Source organism: Alexandromys fortis, unplaced genomic scaffold, assembly GCF_014885135.2.
Source record: "Alexandromys fortis isolate MF-2015 unplaced genomic scaffold, M_Fortis_MF-2015_v1.1 scaffold_83, whole genome shotgun sequence".
Taxonomy (NCBI): Eukaryota; Metazoa; Chordata; class Mammalia; order Rodentia; family Cricetidae; genus Alexandromys; species Alexandromys fortis.
In genome coordinates, this window is record NW_026068001.1 from 4774592 (window position 1) to 4793676 (window position 19085).

The 19085-nt window shown below is 39.1% G+C and overlaps 1 long non-coding RNA gene across 4 annotated transcripts in view; it reads right to left on the minus strand.

Annotated features, from left to right (window-relative positions):
- Positions 1 to 15093, minus strand: part of LOC126512841 (uncharacterized) — a 41833-nt gene extending 26740 nt beyond the window's left edge. For 2 of the 4 annotated variants that reach the window (XR_007595161.1, XR_007595159.1), the window contains exons 1-2: positions 13248 to 15093; positions 12144 to 12220 (exon numbers count right to left, since the gene is read on the minus strand). This is a non-coding gene — a long non-coding RNA (uncharacterized lncRNA). Of the gene's footprint in view, positions 1 to 12143; positions 12221 to 13237 lie in introns of all 4 variants that reach the window. The other 2 variants (XR_007595160.1, XR_007595162.1) reach the window with 2 other exon arrangements.
- Between the last annotated feature and the right edge of the window lie 3992 nt (positions 15094 to 19085).

Consider the following 19085-nt stretch of genomic DNA (forward strand, 5'->3'; position numbering starts at 1 on the left):
TTCTTGAAAATAAACCTCTCCCCCACTCTTTCAGACACATGTAAAGACTGGTCAACTTTCTCTATTTTGTGTTCCAAATTAGGTAGTTTTATGATTTTTTAAAAAAATGCTGTCGTGTCCTCAGCAGGCTCACACCAGAGCGGGCAGATGTGAGCAGGCAGGGGGATAAAAGGCACATGGCCTAAGCGGGTGGTGTGAGCAGGCAGCAAACTCACAGAGCAGCCGGGCGGGCTGCTTGCCATGAGGTGAGAAACTGAGCAGGTTCCCAATAGCAAGCAGGTGCGTGGGTAGGGACATGTAACAGACACATCATATGGATCAGAACTGGATGTTTATTACTTAGAGGAGAGAGAGAGAGAGAGAGAGAGAGAGAGAGAGAGAGAGAGAGAGGAGAAAGTAGGGAGAGAAGGAGAAGAGAAAGGAGAGAGACAGAGAGAAGGACCAGAGAGACAGAGAAATGCGCATGCGCCAGGAGAGAGACCAGAGAGAGATTCAAGATGGAGAGAATGAGAGGTCAGGGGTCACTGGGAGTGGGCGTGGCTTGCCTCTTAATGGACCAGGGACCAAAACCATAACAGGTAGGATATAGTTAACTATTATTGGCGATTTTTTTCTTAGATGATAGGGAAGTGACACAAATAAAGGAATAAAATCCTAAAACATTATTAAATCAAATAATTAAAGTAAAACAGTAAAATTGGGAGGTAATATTATAGTCTTCATTTTTATAATAGCCATGAGGGTATAAACAGGCATTTAAAATTGCCATTTTTCAGTAAATAGCTCATATTCCTTTCATCTTCAATAAACACTTCAGTTCTTTTGGTCCTTTACATTGTAGGGAGATGCAAAATTTCATTGCTGAAAGATGTGCTCTACTGGCATTCCTGCCTAAATTAGGATGCTCTAGTTTACCAGTAACTTTCACTACAGGACCTAAGAGAATGGAGGAGCATATCCGTTGGGGACAGGATGGTTTTCAGTTTCTTTCTCAAGCACAAACTTTGATCCAGACAGTGCTTCTCACTCTGCCGAAAACTGCAGGTACCAGGTAAGACCTGTGAGGAATGTCCATAGGGCAAAACAAAGACACAAGACAAGGAAGTGCAGAAAGAAGAACTCAGATAATGGGGTCAAAGGATTTGTTACTCAAGCTCTGCTTGCAATGCTATCCTTGGTAGCTAGCTAAACAATATTTAATCAGCTGTGGGAAAAATAAGACTTGTTTATTCCTATTCCTGAAGTTAACTCAGAGTCTTACGTCTCTGTCTACCATTACCCTGCTTTTCATGTCCCTATGATATTCATAGCTATACTGGCCATGAAACACATCAAGGGACCTCCTAGTTGTAATTATCTTGTTCTTGAACCATTGTATAGTGGACAAAACCCAGTTTTCCACTTGGGAATCAGAATTAGCCAGACAGTAGCTTCTTTTTCTGCTAGTTCATATCAGACTGAGTGACTAAGCAGTAGTTTCAACTTCCAGTTCAAAGGACTCTTCTTTAGCTCATAACTAGTATGGTTTGAATATGAAATGTCATCTTTAGTCTCCAACTATTGACCTCTTGATGTTTTAGGGCTCAGATCTAGTCACTGCCTGAATCCGTTTAGAGATTCTTAATTTAACTGGTAACATTATTTTGAGGTGAGGGAGAAGGATTTGGAGCATAGTTAGAAGAAATATGTCAGTGAAATCATGGACTGAAAGTTACAAATTGTGGCCCATTCCTATATTCCACTTTCTACTTCTTTCTGGACACGAAGTGTGCATTTTTCCTTTGCCATGTTCTTCAGCTGCCATAATATGCTGTTCAATCAAGTGGGAATAAGCAAGCACAAATGGAACCCTCTGAAGCCGGTGAGTTGAAATAAATTCTCCCTGATTTGGTTACAGTAATGATGAAAATAAACAACACTCCTTAGAAAGCATCCCAATCTTTAAAATCAAGCACTCCACACCACCAGTCTGAAGCAACCAGAGTAAAAGCAAGACTTTTGCTAGTGTGTCATTAGCATTAACAGCAAAAGGTACCACTCTCATTTCCATTCATGAATTTGGGAATATCAGCTTGGGGAGAAACAGTACCATATGTTGAATGCTGATTTTCTTTATCTAGTATTATTATAACAGTGTAAAAAATGTTTTCAGAGAAGCAGAAGTGTGATAAAAAGAAATCACATGGAAAGTCGGGAAGCTTAGGAGAGCAAAGACGAGTAAACTCAACAACAACATGCTATAATGGTAAACCCAGTAATTTTAGTTCCACAAAACCTAACTTACTCCTGCACAACAGGCATTAGGGCCTTCAAAGACTAATGGGTTCATGCTACAAAACACTTCGTATGGTTGACACTACTGTTAAACATTGCCACAGTAGGCACTAAGGTTCTGCATGAGTTTTGGAGAGGACAAACCATATTCAAACCACAATATTATACACAAAATTTTGGGATTCTTGCCAGGGGCCCACAAGGCAAAGTAGCTATATGTCATATTGACTTCAAAGTGCTAATTTGCATTTGTAGCATACCAGCAACTGTGTTGGAAACATGGGAGCACTAGTGAATGGCAAGAGTGCAGGGCAACTGCTGCACTTTTGCATTGAGGTGTGTTTATGACCGGAAACAATGCTCCTCCTGCTTCTGCTCCTCCACATCCTCTTGTTTCTTCTTAAGCAAAATTTGGTGGCCCTGGAAAAAGTTATCACAAGCAGTGTGTGGGTAGGGGTGATCACAAACTTACTGTGATCTGCAGGTGATTATACTTAAAGTACTCATCACAAGAAGAGGGCTCATTTGGATGACCTCTACCCCTTCCTGAGCAGAACACTATTTTCATCTAGGATGTTAGTCATTTACCCAAATACATAGTAATCACATTGAATACTTTCTGCTTAATGCCTAAATGGAAATATCACATGCTGTGAGGGATTTAGATGGAGTGGTTAAGTAATCATCACACAGCAAATAGCCAGGAAGTGGGTGTAGAGGGTTTTGATAGGATAAAGAGAAGCAGGATGCAAGTTGAGGTTGGATCACACATAGCATTTAATCAGATGGGGGTATGGTAAAGATTCAGGCGCCCCCGATGACAATGTTGGGATGATAGCCCATAAAACACAATTCTCTTGAAAATAAAGGAAGAACACATGAGACAAATTAAATGTATTTTTTATACATTTTAGTAATTACATTGATTTGATTTCTTTCTTTATTTCTCACTTGATAGTTCATTTATAAGGAAATCTAATGACTGTTTCATAATATCCCTAGAATCTGGCGGCAGCAGCCGGGACAAGGAACTCAGACGTTCCTTATCCCCCTATACTTCCTGGTCTTCCTGCAGGGGCTATACTCCCCCAATACTGCCTTCTCTTCCTATCCCACCCAGCTTGCATCCAGAACCCCCCCTTCTGCCCCCCTCCCCTCTTCGGACACATAACATCACCCAGCTCAGCCTGTTTGGGCACTGGGACCAAGTTGTGAGGGCAACTGGGCCGGTGGTAGTTTCTTTGTTTCAATAGCCTGCCTGTGTAGGGCCCAGGTCTGCCCTTGTTCCTGGGGTACATCTGTGAGGACATTTTCTGGTCAACTAACTAAGCATCCTGTTTGTTCCTATGCTCTCCCTGCCCCACCTGGTGATTAGCTGTAGAACAATAACTCCATTGTTAATATGGTAATTTCCCACCTGCCTGGGCGGAGGTCCCTGTACAACAGTTAGGTACATAAGGATTTCCCAAGTCTAAATAAACAATATTCGACTAATCTCCTTTCAAATGACCCTTGTCTCTTTGTATGATCTTTCAATCTCCAGGCCCTTACCCAACTCACTCGCATACGGTACAGTGACACATAAACTGTACCAAAGGTATAACACAAAATACAGGCCTGCAGCAAGTAAGGTAGGCCCTTTGTTTACAAGCTACCCAACCAGCACAGAGATCTGATCTCGGCACCAGGAGAGTCATCACTGGGGAGTGCCATCACTGGGACGGTACATCAGTGGGCAAGGAATATGATCCTGTAAAAGAAGATCCATAGGGGAGCATTCAGAGGAAGAGATGGGCAGGCACCAAGGCAATAATTCACCCAACAATCTGAAAAACAACATGAAACCACCAGAACCCAGCGACCTCACAACAGGAGGACATGAACACCTTAATCAAGAAGTAGAAAAAATTGACTTTATGAAAGTGATAGAGGCCCTTAAAGAGCATGTAAAAAATGCCCTTATAGAAATGGATGAGAAGTATAACAGAAAGTTTGAAGAATTGAATAAATCAGGGAACGATATCCTAGGAAACCAAGGAAAAACAATCAAACAGATAATGGAAACAGTTCAAGATGTGAAAACTGAAATGGAGACAAGGAAGAAAACACAAACAGAGGGCTGGCTGGACATGGAAAATCTAGGTAAACAAATAGAGACTACAGAAACAAGCATAAGCCACCAAATACAAGAGATAGAAGAAAGAATTTCAGACACTGAAGATACCATAGAGAAAATAAATGCACTGATCAAAGAAAACAACAAATCCAACAAACTTTCATCACAAAACATTCAGGAAATCTGGGCCACAATAAAAAGACCAAACCTAAGAATAATTGGAGTAGAAGAAGGAGAAGTGTAGCTCAATGGTCCAGAAAATGTATTTAATAAAATTATAGAAGAAAACTTTCCCAACCTAAAGAAAGATATACCTATGAAGGTTCAAGAAGCATACAGAACACTAAATAGACTGGATGAAAAAAAAATCCCCTCAGCATATAATAATCAAAACAATAAAGAAAAAATATTAAGAGCTGCAAAGGAAAAAGGTCAAGTTACTTGTGGTAAACCTATCAGACTTACACCTGACTTCTCTATGGAAACCATGAAAGCCAGAAGGTCCTGGATAGATGTACTATAGAAACTAAGGGACCATGGATGCATGCCCAGACTACTATACCCAGCCAAGCTTTCGTTCAATATAAATGGAGAAAAGAAAATTTTCCAGGATAAAAACAAATTTAAACAATATGTAGCCACAAATCCACCCTTACAGAAAGTAATAGAAGGAAAATCACAACCCAAGGACTCCAACAATGCCCACAATAACTCAGACATCTAATGACCCTCACCAGCACAACTCGAAGAAGGGAAACACACAAACTCTACTACCAAAAAAAGAAAAAAATGACTGGAGTTAACAACCACTGGTCATTAATATCACTTAATGTCAATTTACTCAACTCACCTGTAAAATGGCAAAGGCTAAGAGATTGGATGCGAAAACAGGATCCAACACTCTGCTGTTTACAAGAAACACACCTCAAACATAAAGACAGGCACCTACTCAGAGTAAAGGGCTGGGAAAAAGCTTATCAAGCAAATAGACCTAAGAAACAAGCAGGTGTGGCCATACTAATTTCTAACAAAGTTGACTTCAAACTTAAATCAATCAAAAGAGATGGAGAGGGTCATTTTATACTCATAACATGAAGAATTAATCAGGATGAAGTCTCAATCCTGAATATCTATGCCCCTAATATAAAAGCACAAACTTATGTAAAAGAAATATTACTAAAACTCAAGGCAGTCATCAAACCACACACTTACAGTAGGAGACTTCAACACTCCTCTCTCACCAATGGACAGGTCAATAAGACAGAAACCTAACAGAGAACTAAGAGAATTAATGGAGGTAATGAATCAAATGGACTTAACAGACATGTATAGAATATTCCACCCAAATAGGAAAGAATATACCTTCTTCTCCGCAGCCCATGGAACCTTCTAGAAAATTGACCACATATTCGGTAACAAAGCAAACTTCCAGAGTTACAAAAAAATATTAGTAACCACCTGTATCTTATCGGATCACAATGGATTAAAGTTAGAATTCAACAACAGTACTACCCCCAGAAAGCCTACAAAATCATGGAAACTGAACAGTCAACTACTGAACCACACCTGGATCAAGGAAGAAATAAAGAAAGAAATTAAAGTCTTCCGTGAATTGAATGAAAATAAAGGAACAACATACTCAAACTTATGGGACACTATGAAAGCAGTCCTAAGAGGAAAGTTCATAGCACTAAGTGTCCACTTAAAGAAAAGGGAGAAAGCACATGTTGGAGATTTAACAGCCCACCTGAAAGCTCTAGAAAAAAAAAAAAAGAAGCAGACTCATCTAGGAGGAGTAGAAGACTGGAAATAATCAAACTGAGGGCTGAAATCAACAAAATAAAAACACAGAAAACAATCGAAAGAATCAGTGAAACAAAAAGCTGGTTCCTGGAGAAAATCAACAAGATTGATAAGCCCCTATCCAAACTAATCAAACGGCAGACAGAGAATATGCAAATTAATAAGATCAGAAATGAAAAGGGGGACATAACCACAGACACAGAGGAAATTTTGAGAATCATTAGATCTTACTACAAGAGCCTATATGCCACAAAATTGGAAAATGTAAAAGAAATTGACACATCTTAGATAAATACCATATACCAAAGTTAAACTAGGACCAGGTAAACAATCTAAATAGACCTGTTAGTCACGAAGAATTAGAATCTGTTATCAAAAACCTCCCTACCAAAAAAAAAAAGCCCAGGACCAGATGGTTTCGATGAGGAATTCTACCAGAACTTCCAAGAAGACCTAATACCTATACTCCTTAATGTATTTCACAATATAGAAACAGAAGAGTCATTGCCAAATTCCTTTTATGAAGCTACAGTTACCCTGATACCAAAACCACACAAAGACTCAGCCAAGAAAGAGAATTACAAGTCAATCTCACGCATGAACACCAACAAAAAAATCCTCAATAAAATACTGGCAAACCGAATCCAAAAACACATTAGAAATATTATCCATTATGATGAAGTAGGCTTCATCCCAGAGATGCAGGGCTGGGTCAACATATGAAAATCTATCAATGTAATCCATCATATAAATAAACTAAAAGAAAAAAAAATGATTGTTTCATTAGATGCTGAAAAAGCATTTGACAAAATTCAACATTCCTTTATGATAAAAGTCTTGGAGAGATTAGGGGTACAAAGGTCATACCTAAATATAATAAAAGCTATTTACAGCAAGCCGACAGCTAACGTCAAATTAAATGGAGAGAAACTCAAAGCCATGCCACTAAAATCTGGAACACGACAAGGCTGTCCACTCTCTCCATACCTCTTCAATATAGTGCTTGAAGTTCTAGCAATAGAAATAAGAGAACATAAAGGGACCTAGCGCATTCATATTGGAAAGGAAGAAGTTAAACTTTCATTATTTGCAGATGATATGATAGTGTACATAAGCGACTCCAAAAACTCCACTAAAGAACGCCCACAGCTGATAAACACCTTTAGTAAGGTGGCAGGATACAAGATCAACTCAAAAAATCAGTTGCTCTCCTATATACAAAGGATAAGTTAGCAGAGAGGGAAATCAGAGAAGCTTCACCTTTCACAATAGCCACAAACAGCATAAAATATCTTGGGGTAAATCTAACCAAGGAAGTGAAAGATCTATTTGACAAGAACTTTAAGGCTTTGAAGAAAGAAATTGAAGAGGATACCAGAAAATGGAAGGATCTTGCTTGCTCTTAGATTGGGAGGAGAACCATAGTAAAAATGGCAATTCTACCAAAGGCAATCTATAAATTCAGTGCAATCCCCATCAAGGTCCCATCAAAATTCTTCAGAGATCTTGAGAGAATATAATCAACTTTATATGGAAAAACAAAAAACCCAGGATAGCCAAAACAATCATATACAATAAAGGAACTTCTGGAGGCATTACCATCCCTGACTTCAAACTCTATTACAGAGCTACAGTAATGAAAACAGCGTAGTACTGGCATAAAAACAGAGAAGTCGACCAATGGAATCATATAGAAGACCCATTTTTTAAAGCCACAAACCTATGAACAAATCATTTTCAATAAAGAAGCTAAAAGTATACAATGGAAGAAAGAAAGCATCTTCAACAAATGGTGCTGGAACAACTGGATGACAACCTGTAGAAGAATGAAAATAGACCCATATCTATCACCATGCACAAAACTCAAGTCCAAATGGATCAAAGACCTCAATATCAATCTGAACACACTGAAGCTGATAGAAGAGAAAGTGGGAAATACCCTACAACAGATGGGCACAGGAGATCGCTTCCTATGTATAACCCCAGCAGAACAGACATTAAGGGCAACACTGAATAAATGGGACCTCCTGAAACTGAGAAGCTTCTGCAAAGCAAAGGACACTGTCACTAAGACAAAACGGCAACCTACTGACTGGGAGAAGATCTTCACCAACCCCGCAACAGACAAAGGTCTGATCTCCAAAATATATAAAGAACTCAAGAAACTAGACTTTAAAATGCTAATTAACCCAATTTAAAAAAATGGGGCACTGAACTGAACAGAGAATTCTCAAAAGAAGAAGTTCAAATGGCCAAAAGACACTTAAGGTCATGCTCAACCTCCTTAGCGATCAGGGAAATGCAAATCAAAACAACTTTGAGATATCATCTTACACCTGTCAGAATGGCTAAAATAAAAAACACTCGTGATAGTCTGTGCTGGAGAGGTTGTGGAAGAAGGGGTACCCTCATCCATTGCTGGTGGGAATGCAAACTTGTGCAACAACTTTGGAAATCGGTGTGGCGGTTTCTCAGGAAATTCGGGATCAACCTACCAGAGGACCCAGCAATACCACTCTTGGGAATATACCCAAGAGATACCCCATCATATTACAAAAGCATTTGTTCAACTATGTTCATAGCAGCATTATTTGTAATAGCCAGACCTAGAAGCAACCTAGATGTCCTTCAATGAAAGAATGTATGAAGAAAGTGTGGAATATATACACATTAGAGTACTACTCAGCGGTAAAAAACAATGACATCTTCAATTTTGCATGCAAATGGATGGAAATAGAAAACACTATTCTGAGTGAGGTAACCCAGACCCAAAAAAATGAACATGGGATGTACTCACTCATAATTGGTTTCTAGCCATAAATAAAGGCCATTGAATCTATAATTTGTGATCCTAAAGAAGCTAAATAAGAAGGTGAACCCAAAGAAAAGCATATAGTTATCCTCCTGGATATGGGAAGTAGACAAGATTACCAGAAAAAAAATTGGGATCTTTGAGGTAGAGTGAGATGGGGGTAAGGGGAGATGGGGAGAGAACATTGAGAAGGGGAGGATGGGGGGAACTTGGGGAAATGAAATGGTTGGGATAAAGGAAGGGTGGATATGGGAGCAGAGAAGTATATGTGTTAATTAAGGGAGCCATCTTAGGGTTGGCAAAAGACTTGAACCTAGAGGGGCTCCCAGGGGCTCAGGGCGATGTCCCCAGTTAGTTCCTTGGGCAGCTGAGGAGAGGGAACCTGAAATGGCCCTATCCTATAGCCATACTGATGAATATCTTGCATATCACCATAGAACCTTCATCTGGCGATGGATGGAGATAGAGACAGAGACCCACATTGGAGCACCAGAATGAGCTCCCAAGGTCCCAATGAGGAGTAGAAGAAGGGAGAACATGAGCAAGGAAGTCAGGACCGTGAGGGGTGCATCCACCCATTGAGACAGTGGGGCTGACCTATTGGGAGCTCACAAAGGCCAGCTGGACTGTGACTGAAAAAGCATGAGATAAAACTGGACTCTCTGAACATGGCAGACAATGAGGGCTGCTGAGAAGCCAAGGACAATGGCACTGGGTTTTGCTCTTTCTTCATGTTCTGGCTTGGTGGGAGCCTAGCCAGGTTGGATGTTCACCTTCCTAGACCTGGATGGAGGAGGGAGGACCTTGGACTTTCCACAGGGCAGGGAACCCTGACTGCTCTTAGGACTGGAGAGGGAGGGGGAGAGGAGTTGGGCGAGGGGAGAGGAGGGAGAGGAGGGGGAGGGAAACGGGAGGCTGGCAGGAGGCGGAAATTTTTTTTCCAATAAAAAAATAAATAAATTAGAAAAAATCCCTAGAATCTAATGCCATTTTATTTCTTTAAGATTTGTGTGTGTGTGTGTGTGTGTGTGTGCGTGTGTGTGTGTGTGTGTGTGTGAATTTGAGTACCTCTGCATGAAATTCAGAGGATAACTTTCGAGAACCATTTTCCCCCCTCTCCCTTGTTTGTAAGACAGGAGCATTGCACATACAAGATTCTCTTGTGTATACCTCCCATTTTAACCTAGGGAGACCTGGGTCTATCCCATGGCTTCTGAGGGAATTGAACATCGGTATGCAGACTTGCACAGCAAGTGCTTTTACAGCTGAGCCATCTCCATGTTCTGACTTTCTCATTTTTCTACCCCACTCTTTCACCCTATTCTTTTTGATTATTGTCCTCCTGCTTCTCCATTTCCCCTAATATGCTTACTATACCCAACCTGTATAAATAGTTCATCCCATCCAGCCTCACCCATTCTGCTCCTCTTTATCTTATCAAAATCCTCTACACCCACTTCCTGACTATTTGCTGTGTGATGATTATTCAACTACCCCAAGCAAAACTCTCACAGCATGAGACATTTTCATTTAGGCACTAGGTATAAAGTATACAATGTGATTACTGTGTATTTGGGTAAATGATTAACATCCTAGATGAAAACAGTGTTCTGTTTGGGAGTGGATAGAGGTCACCCAATGAACCCTGCTTGTGTCATGAGTACTTTAAATAATGATGAGTTCTGTAGTCAAAGTGAAAAATCACAGTCAGTTGGTGGCAGCACCTACCCACACAGGGCTTGTGGTGACTTCATCCAGGACTGGCAAGATTTACTCAAGAAGAAACAGAAGGAGGAGGAGCATTGTTCCCAACCATGATCACATTTCAAAGCAAAAGTGCAGCAGTGGGCCTACATAAACTCTTTTCTTTCACTAATCTTTCCATGTTCCCACTACCCTGAAGTTGCTGGTGTGCTCTAAATGCAAAACAACTTGCTGGAGCAAAAGCTGAATTGTCTGAAGCCACAAGTTGAAATAAAACTTCTCTCTTAAGTTGTTTTTGACAGCTATTTAGTCAGAGTGATGATAAAATACCCAATATACTTTAAAAAGCATTCTGTTCTTTATAACTAAGGACCCCGTACCACCAGACTTAACTAACTGGGGTGAAAACCAGACTTTCGCCAATGTGTCATTAGCATTTACAGCAAGAGGTATCATGCCATTCCTCGGTTTGTGGATATCAGCTTGGGAAGAAACAGTACTGTTGTCACGAGCCATTTCCCCTCTAAAAATCATTACAGGAACCATCACCCTGGGGAGTCTGCAGAGAACCCCACACCCATAATTATGTTCTATTGAGAGAACCTGCCACACCCAATTATCTTATCTGTTAGCAGAATGCACCTCACATTCTAGCTATCCAGGGAACCAGGTGTGGCAACTTGTGACTTCCTGGCCTACATGACTGGGACCACGCTGCGAGATCCCGTGCCCTGCCCACCAAGTCCTCATGCAGGGCCTATATAAATAGCAACCATGATCCTAATAAACGGGGGCTTTGACAAATCTGCTTAGCCTCATTCTTCTGTCCTAGCTCATTCCCTTCCAGGTAGCGCCCCTCCGAGACCCTGGAATAACTGATTGCAGGGTGGGTTACAAACCCCTAGACTGAGTAACCCACCCAACGCAATCGACATACTGTATGTTGGGTGTTGATGTTTTTCATCTGGTATTACTATAATAATGCAAACTGCATCACAATTTGGCAGAGAAACAGAAATTGAAGCAAGCATACTCAGAATAAATCACATTGGTGTATGGGAATCCCAGCTGAGCAAAGAACAAAAACCTCAGCAACAACATATTTTCATGGAAAGCATGGTCATTTAAGTCCCAAAAAAGCTAACTCACTCTCATAACACAGCCCCCCCCCCAAGACTAATGATTCCATGACCAACCACCCATTAAACATTGCCATGGTAGAGACTAAGTTTCTGCACGGCTTTTGTTGAAGATAAACTGTAAGAAGAGACTGCACATTGGTTTTCCTGCTGCTCAGACCCAAATAATCACACAGAAATTATATTAATTATAACACTGTTTGACCAATATCATAGGCATATTCCTAGCAAGCTCATACATCTTAAGTTAACCCATTTCTATTAATCTGTGTATCACCATGAGGCTGTGGCTTACCAGTAAGTTTCTGGCATCTTTCTTCTTTTGCAGCTACATGCTTCTGCCTTCTTTCTTCTAGCATTCAGTTTTGTTTCCTGACATAAGTCAAAGCAACTTATTATTAATAAGTCATGATAATAAAACACATTCACAACATAAAGAGGGAAATTTCATATCATCTCCCCTTTATGTCTAAATAAAAATGAAGGTTTTAACTTTAACACAATAAAATTATATATAACAAAATAAATATATATCAAGCAAGAATTATAGTTATAATACCTAGTCTCTTTGTATTAGGCAAAAATTAAAGAAAATATTTTATCATCTATCTTATCTCTGTGTGTCTAAACTTTTGCATCTAATTTGTCTTTTATTATAACTGAGGAAAATTATAACTATCTTCAGCTTCATCGATGACCCTAAAAGTATATGATATTACCTAAGTAAACATGAAATTCATTGTAGGCAACGTCCAAAGTTCTAGAAATGACAGTGACATCTCACTGCCTGGAAAATCACCCAGTGTTCTTCTGTAACATTGGGGCATGCATCTTCAGCCTACAGGCCCATAGTACCTGGCACTTTTCCATGAAGCAGGACATTTGAAAGACTGTTTCACCTATTTTGGCACTTTGTCAGTCACTTTATTCTGTGTCCTGCAGAATGTCTAGTCATTTTCTCTGTGAAGCAAGAACCCTGAAGGACCATGCTGAGAAAAGTTTAAGTTTTTAAAACCTTTTACACTCCATATTCTGTAGGTTTTTGAAGTGTTGAAGATTCTCTATCTAACTGGAATGTATATCTGTATAACTAGAAAACATAACTAACATGACTAGAAGTTTGACTATTATAAATGAATTCCTAATTAATCTAACTTTCAATTATACATTGTGTTTTAAAATGAGATGTATAAGCATAAACCTTTAACAAGAGTAGAAACATACAGATAACAAAATTGACCTCAAATTTGTATCAATAAACCAAGATCTATACCAATGCAAAGTACCACCTTTATATCAAGTCCCCCTTATGTTTTTTTTTTTTTTTTTTTGAGAAATTGACTGTGGCCATTAAATATTTATAATCACCCCCTTTAAATAAAAACATACTTTTACATACAATCTTTTTGGGAATTTGGGTATAGTTTTCTCCAAATTTTTTCCTGCTGCTTGTTGGGTGAAGTATTTTTAGGGTTCATAAAGACCTTTCGGAGGCTCTTGTTCCATCAAACCACATTAGCCTGGAAGGCATCCATAGGTTCTCATATTCTGTGGAAACAAAAGCAGAACTTCTTTTCCAAAGTAACATATCCTTAGATACAAATTTTGAACTCAAGATAATTTTAAAATACATATGCTTGTTTAGCTTAGCAGCCTATACAATGAAATATCTCTCTATAGTTAGCTCATTCACAGTCAAAATATTCAAAGAAAACACAATAGTATACATAATTCAGACTCTCTGTGTATATTTCATCTTGATGTAGTTTATTTTTTCTCTATTAGTTTTTAATATTTATTTTATTATCTTTAATCCTTTCATCTATGATGGTCTGTACTCTTATATTGCTTTTATTGTCTCTTTAAAGACTTATTTTTAAAAACTATTTCTTCCTAAAACTGCCTATATACATGTTTCTTTTTTCTTAAACCTATGTACATTTTAAACACATTATGATCCATATAAAGGTTTATTTTTTTTCTGAATTTGTCTTTATTGCATATCTGCAATACTTTAGAGACAATTGTTTAAAATTGATAAGCAGGTATGGCTAAGATCAAAGCAGCCATTTTGACTGTTGGTTCCATCCTGCTTGGCTTTCCAGCATGTCAGAGGTCCATTTACCACCTGCTCTGGGAGGCATGTTTACCACCCCAACTCTGGGAAGCAAGTAACTTGCAACATGCTGCCCACAAACCTCATTCAAGCGCTGTGTAACAAGACCTCCGGAAAAATCCAGAGCTGTTTGTGTTGCCAGGACGAAACAAGAAGCTGATTATTAAAGAAGCAGTGGAGGTTTTTCTGTTAATGCTGAGTCAGGAAACTTTCTCTTAAAGGAGCTACACTTCTGCTCGCTGCCAGCAAACAGACCCTATCTGAAAAAAAAAAAATTAGATTTCCTTCCTTACTATATTCTGCACTGCCATAGGCCAACGCAGATTTTTTATTAGCCAATGGTAATAATGCATATTCACAGCATACAACTCTACAGAAATTCTTGGAGTCCTTGCTCCAGTCCTAGAAGGCACAGTTGATGGATCCATTGTGGCCTTGATTATATTGAAAAACATGGATTAAGAAGTTGTGGAGTTTCCTGAATATTTAATATATTTGACTTATATAAAGTCACCATTTTTCTTCTGTTTAATCTTTGTAATTGCAAAATGTCTCAACTAAATCAATATTTTCATTTGTCTCTTGACTTACTTTGAATCCTGCTTTGAGAAAACTATCTTGCAATGATTTGTAATATGTCCTCTTGCTTAAATTGTACTATATTTCCCCATCTTCATTCTCTTGTTCATTTTGGACTCTGGTTAATGAAACAGTATATTACTGGAGATGTGGAGGCTTCTAGAAGGGAAGGCCTGGTTATTCTACAACCTGTGTATGTTATTCTGCTAACTTATGCTGTTGGTATGATGCAAAAACTTGCATCATATGCTGATTTTTATTATTGTGATAAAAACATTAATCCAAAATGATTTGTGGAAAAGAAATTGTTTATTTGCCATACAGGTTACTTCTGTTATCAAAATGACACAAGGTGGGAACCTGGAAGCAGGAAAAGAAGCAGAAACCATGGAGGAACAATGCTTACTGATTTTTTTTCCTCATGGCTCAATCAACCTGATTTCAAAACAACCCAGGACCACCCCTGTCCATGGGTTGCACTGCCAATAGTGGGATGGCTCATACATCAGTCATTAATCAAGAAAATGATCCAGAGACTTGCTATGGCCAGTCTGAAAGAGGCAAGTCCTCAGTTGATGCTCCCTCTTCCCAACTGTCTCTAGTTTGTGTAAAGGGAATAAAATCTAACCAGTAGAGTCTTAGCAGCAAATGCAAGAAAATAGTCATATATGGACTACATATGGTCCTCCAATAAATCACATGAGGCCAATACTGTATAACAAATACCTGTCTCAGAAAGACACAGTGTCGATTGCGTTTGGGTGGGTTACTCAGTCTAGGGGTTGTAACCCACCCTGCAATCAGTTATTCCAGGGTCACAGAGGGGCGCTACCTGGAAGGGAATGAGCTAGGACAGAAGAAGAAGGCCAAGCAGATTTATCAAAGCCTCCGTTTATTAGGATCATGGTTGCTGCTTATATAGGCCCTGAATGAGGACTTTGTGGGCAGGGCACGGGATCTCTTGGTCCCGGTCACATAGGCCAGGTTCATCACGTAGGCCAAGACGTTACATTCAGACAGGTAGGCCAAGAACTCACAAGTTGCCACACCTGGTTCCCTGGATAGCTGGAGTGTGAGGCGTGTTCTGCTAACAGATAAGTTAATTGGGTGTGGGGCAGGTTCTCTCAATAGAACATAATTATGGGTGTGGGGTTCTCTGCAGACTCCCCAGGGTGATGGTTCCTGTAATGATTTTTAGGGGGGAAATGGCTCGTGACAACACAGAACTTAGAAATACACAAGATGTCAAGGATAGACATACTGGTAGTTCTTACCAGGATCCATTTTGTCCTGCAGGGAATATTTAGAATGTCTGAACATAGTATTGGTTGTTGTGACTATGTGGGTATGTGAATTCTGCTACTGATATCTAGTAAGTCAAGACCAGAAATATTGCCAATACTGCACAATTCACAAAATAATTTGTACCACCAAATCATCAATAACGTCATTTTAAAGAAAATCTGGTTTCTTTGGAAAAGAGGTTCTTCTTTTATTTCCAGAGAAGAGAGAACCTATGAATTTCTTGCAGACTAACGTGGTTTGATGGACCAAGACCACATGAAAGTTAACCATAAATACCCCTAAAAGTTACTTCACCCAAAAAAGCAGGAAGGAATTTGGAGAAAACTATGCCTAAATTCCCAAATATTGTTTTCAAATGTTTGTTTACATGGAAAGTGGGATATGCTGTAGATATGAATACACTGCATTGATATAGATCTTGATCTATTGATACAAATTTAAGGTCAATTTTGTTATATGTATATTTTTGCTCTTGATTAAGGTATTGTATTTGTGCAGCTTACTTAAAAATGTAATGTATGATTCTGCTAAAAAGAGAAAAAAGTGACTGACAAATTGCCAGTATAAGTGGAACTGTCTTTGAAATCTCCTGCTTTGTGGAAAAGTCTGCAGGATACTCTGGGCCTATGGACTGAATATGGATGCCCCAAAATTACAGAACTTTGGGGGACTGGCCAGGCAGCAAGATGTCTCTGTAAATTCTAGAGTTTTGGAAGTTGCTTACAATGCACTTCCTGTTAAGTTGGGTAATATTATATATCTTCTGGAGTCTTTGATGGAGTTGTAGAATAGATAGTTATAGTCATAGTTTTCCTTAGTTATGATAAAAGATAAAGTAGATATAAATGTTATCACTGCAATTCTTGCTTGATACCTGTTTTGTTATATGCAATCTTGCTATGTTAAAGTTAAAACCTTCCTTTTTATTTACACAGAAAATGGGAGGTGATGTTGGATTCTCCTCTGTATGCTATGAATATGTTTTATTACCATTGATTAATATAGAAGCTGCTTTGGGCCTTTAGCAGGGCAGATCATAGCTGGGGGGAGCTCAACTGAATGCTGAGAGAAAGAAGGCAGATCCAGGAGACACCATGAAGCCACCTGCTGGAACGTTGCCAATAGGCCACAAGCCTCATGGTAAAATCTAAAATAATAGAAATATTAGTTTATTTATTTATTTATTCACCAAAGATTTAAGAGCTAGCTAGCAATACACTTAAGTGACTGGTCAAGCAGTGATTTAAATAATATACATTCTGAGTGGTTATTTTGAGTCTGGGTAACTGGGAACAAACAAGCAGTCTCCTACAACATAGCTAGAGATAGAAAAATTACTGATTTTCCATTAATTAAACTAAAAAAGATACAGATTTTTATACCAAATACGGTTCCAGAGCAATGGGATCATAAATGAGTTTGACTTTGAGTGTTAGGAAAATAAGATTCGAGTTCAAAGCACTAATGAGCATATTCCCAGTGGGTAGGAAGGCACTGAGAATCAACATACAGAATTAGAGATGAATAAAATAATGCCATATAGAAATCATGGATTGGATTGAACATATATTTGGCACCTTAGAATACGATGTATCCAATAGTATGAAATGGTTGGTTGGTTTCTCTTAACTGTGCTGGGAAAAAGACAGAAAGGATTGACTTTCTGTAAAGAAATCTGAACTCTTATATGAATTTCCACAGAGAATGGGAAAGTGATTTTGTCTAACCAGAAATAATGTTTCTCTTTGTATCTAAAAGGCTAAGATTTCTGAAAAGGTAAGCCAGGTTTCTTCCGGAAGTTCTCAATTATGCAAACTAAATTCCCAGTGTCATAACACTTCTAGGAATAAACTTAGAGCCTTTTTGTGGGAAGAATGAGATTTTAAAACTGGAACGCAATCCTATTAGATGCTTCTAATAAGGCAGAGCCCTCTAACCATTGTAAGTTCTGCTTTGCCAGCAGAATCGGCTCTTCTAGTACCTTCTGAAGAGGTCAGCCTATCTCTGTCTTTAGTGAAGGGATTAACTTGTAAGGAACTGACTCTCTTTAGCCTACAATCATCTTTGCTACTACATTTCTACCTAGACTTTAGTTCCAGTGAACCACAAAGGTGAAGGTCAAAGTGTGACCCATTGGGTGCTTCTGTGAAAACCAAAGAGCAGCACAATAGTTTAAGGTAGGGCAATTCCTGTCTGTCATCTAGCTCTTAGGAGCTAGATGCAGGAGGAATAGGAACTTAAGATTATACTCAGCTATAGGCTGTGTAAGTCCCTGGCTCAAAAAAGGAAATATCAACAAAGAACTGCAATCACATGATTCTCTGTTTTATGTGGTTAAACACCTAGGAAATATGCATTTCAGTCAATTCTAAAAATATAAGGTCAAAATGATAGGAATGTTATGTGCAGCATTTACTGATTCAGCCTGTGTTAGTCATCCTAGGCTGCCACAAGAAAACACCAAAGATAGGGGAACTTAAGTAACAAAACAACTGTTTCCACACAGTTCTGAGAGACTTGAAGTTTGTGATTAAAGCTCCAACCAGAGGGTTCACGATGTTGAAATGTCAGTGTTTTTTTCCCACTAAGTCTGCACACCCTCCCAAACAGAATTGTGATAGAACACTTTTTCCATATTGCTGACTGTTCATTCCACATCAGTAATTACTATGGGAACTGCTACTACAAAGCTGGAAGTCCTGTATACAAGAATGAAGGAACTCCAAGATGACAGTGATCTGGCGTTTAACTGCTTCTGTAAGATGAAATGTGTCCTCCAAAACTATTTGTCTATGCTCTGGTACTTCTGAAAGTAGAATGGGGGCTTTGAGGTGCTAACAAGTTAAGATAAGGTCATAATAAATTCATGTGGTCTGTAATCACGTCACTGGTTTCCTTGCAAGAAGGGGGAATTGGACATAGGGGCAGATAGTTACACAGCTACAGGCTAAGGAATGCCAAGGACTGCCAGCGGCTGCCAGAAGCTAGAGGAAAGAAAAGAATAACAGCCTCCTGAAGGAACCAACCTTGAGAAAACTTTGATTTCATGCTTCTGACCTCTGGACTGAGATTAAATTCCTGCTGCTGAACTCACCGAGTTTATCTAAGTAGTCCAAAGAAACTTGTCCAAAATTTCCTCAGACAAGATGTAAGTACCATAATTTTCTATAGAGTCAAAGCAGCGAGCAACATGGTGTGACTTAAACAGATTGCTGCTGTCTGTTCTCTAGGCTTAGG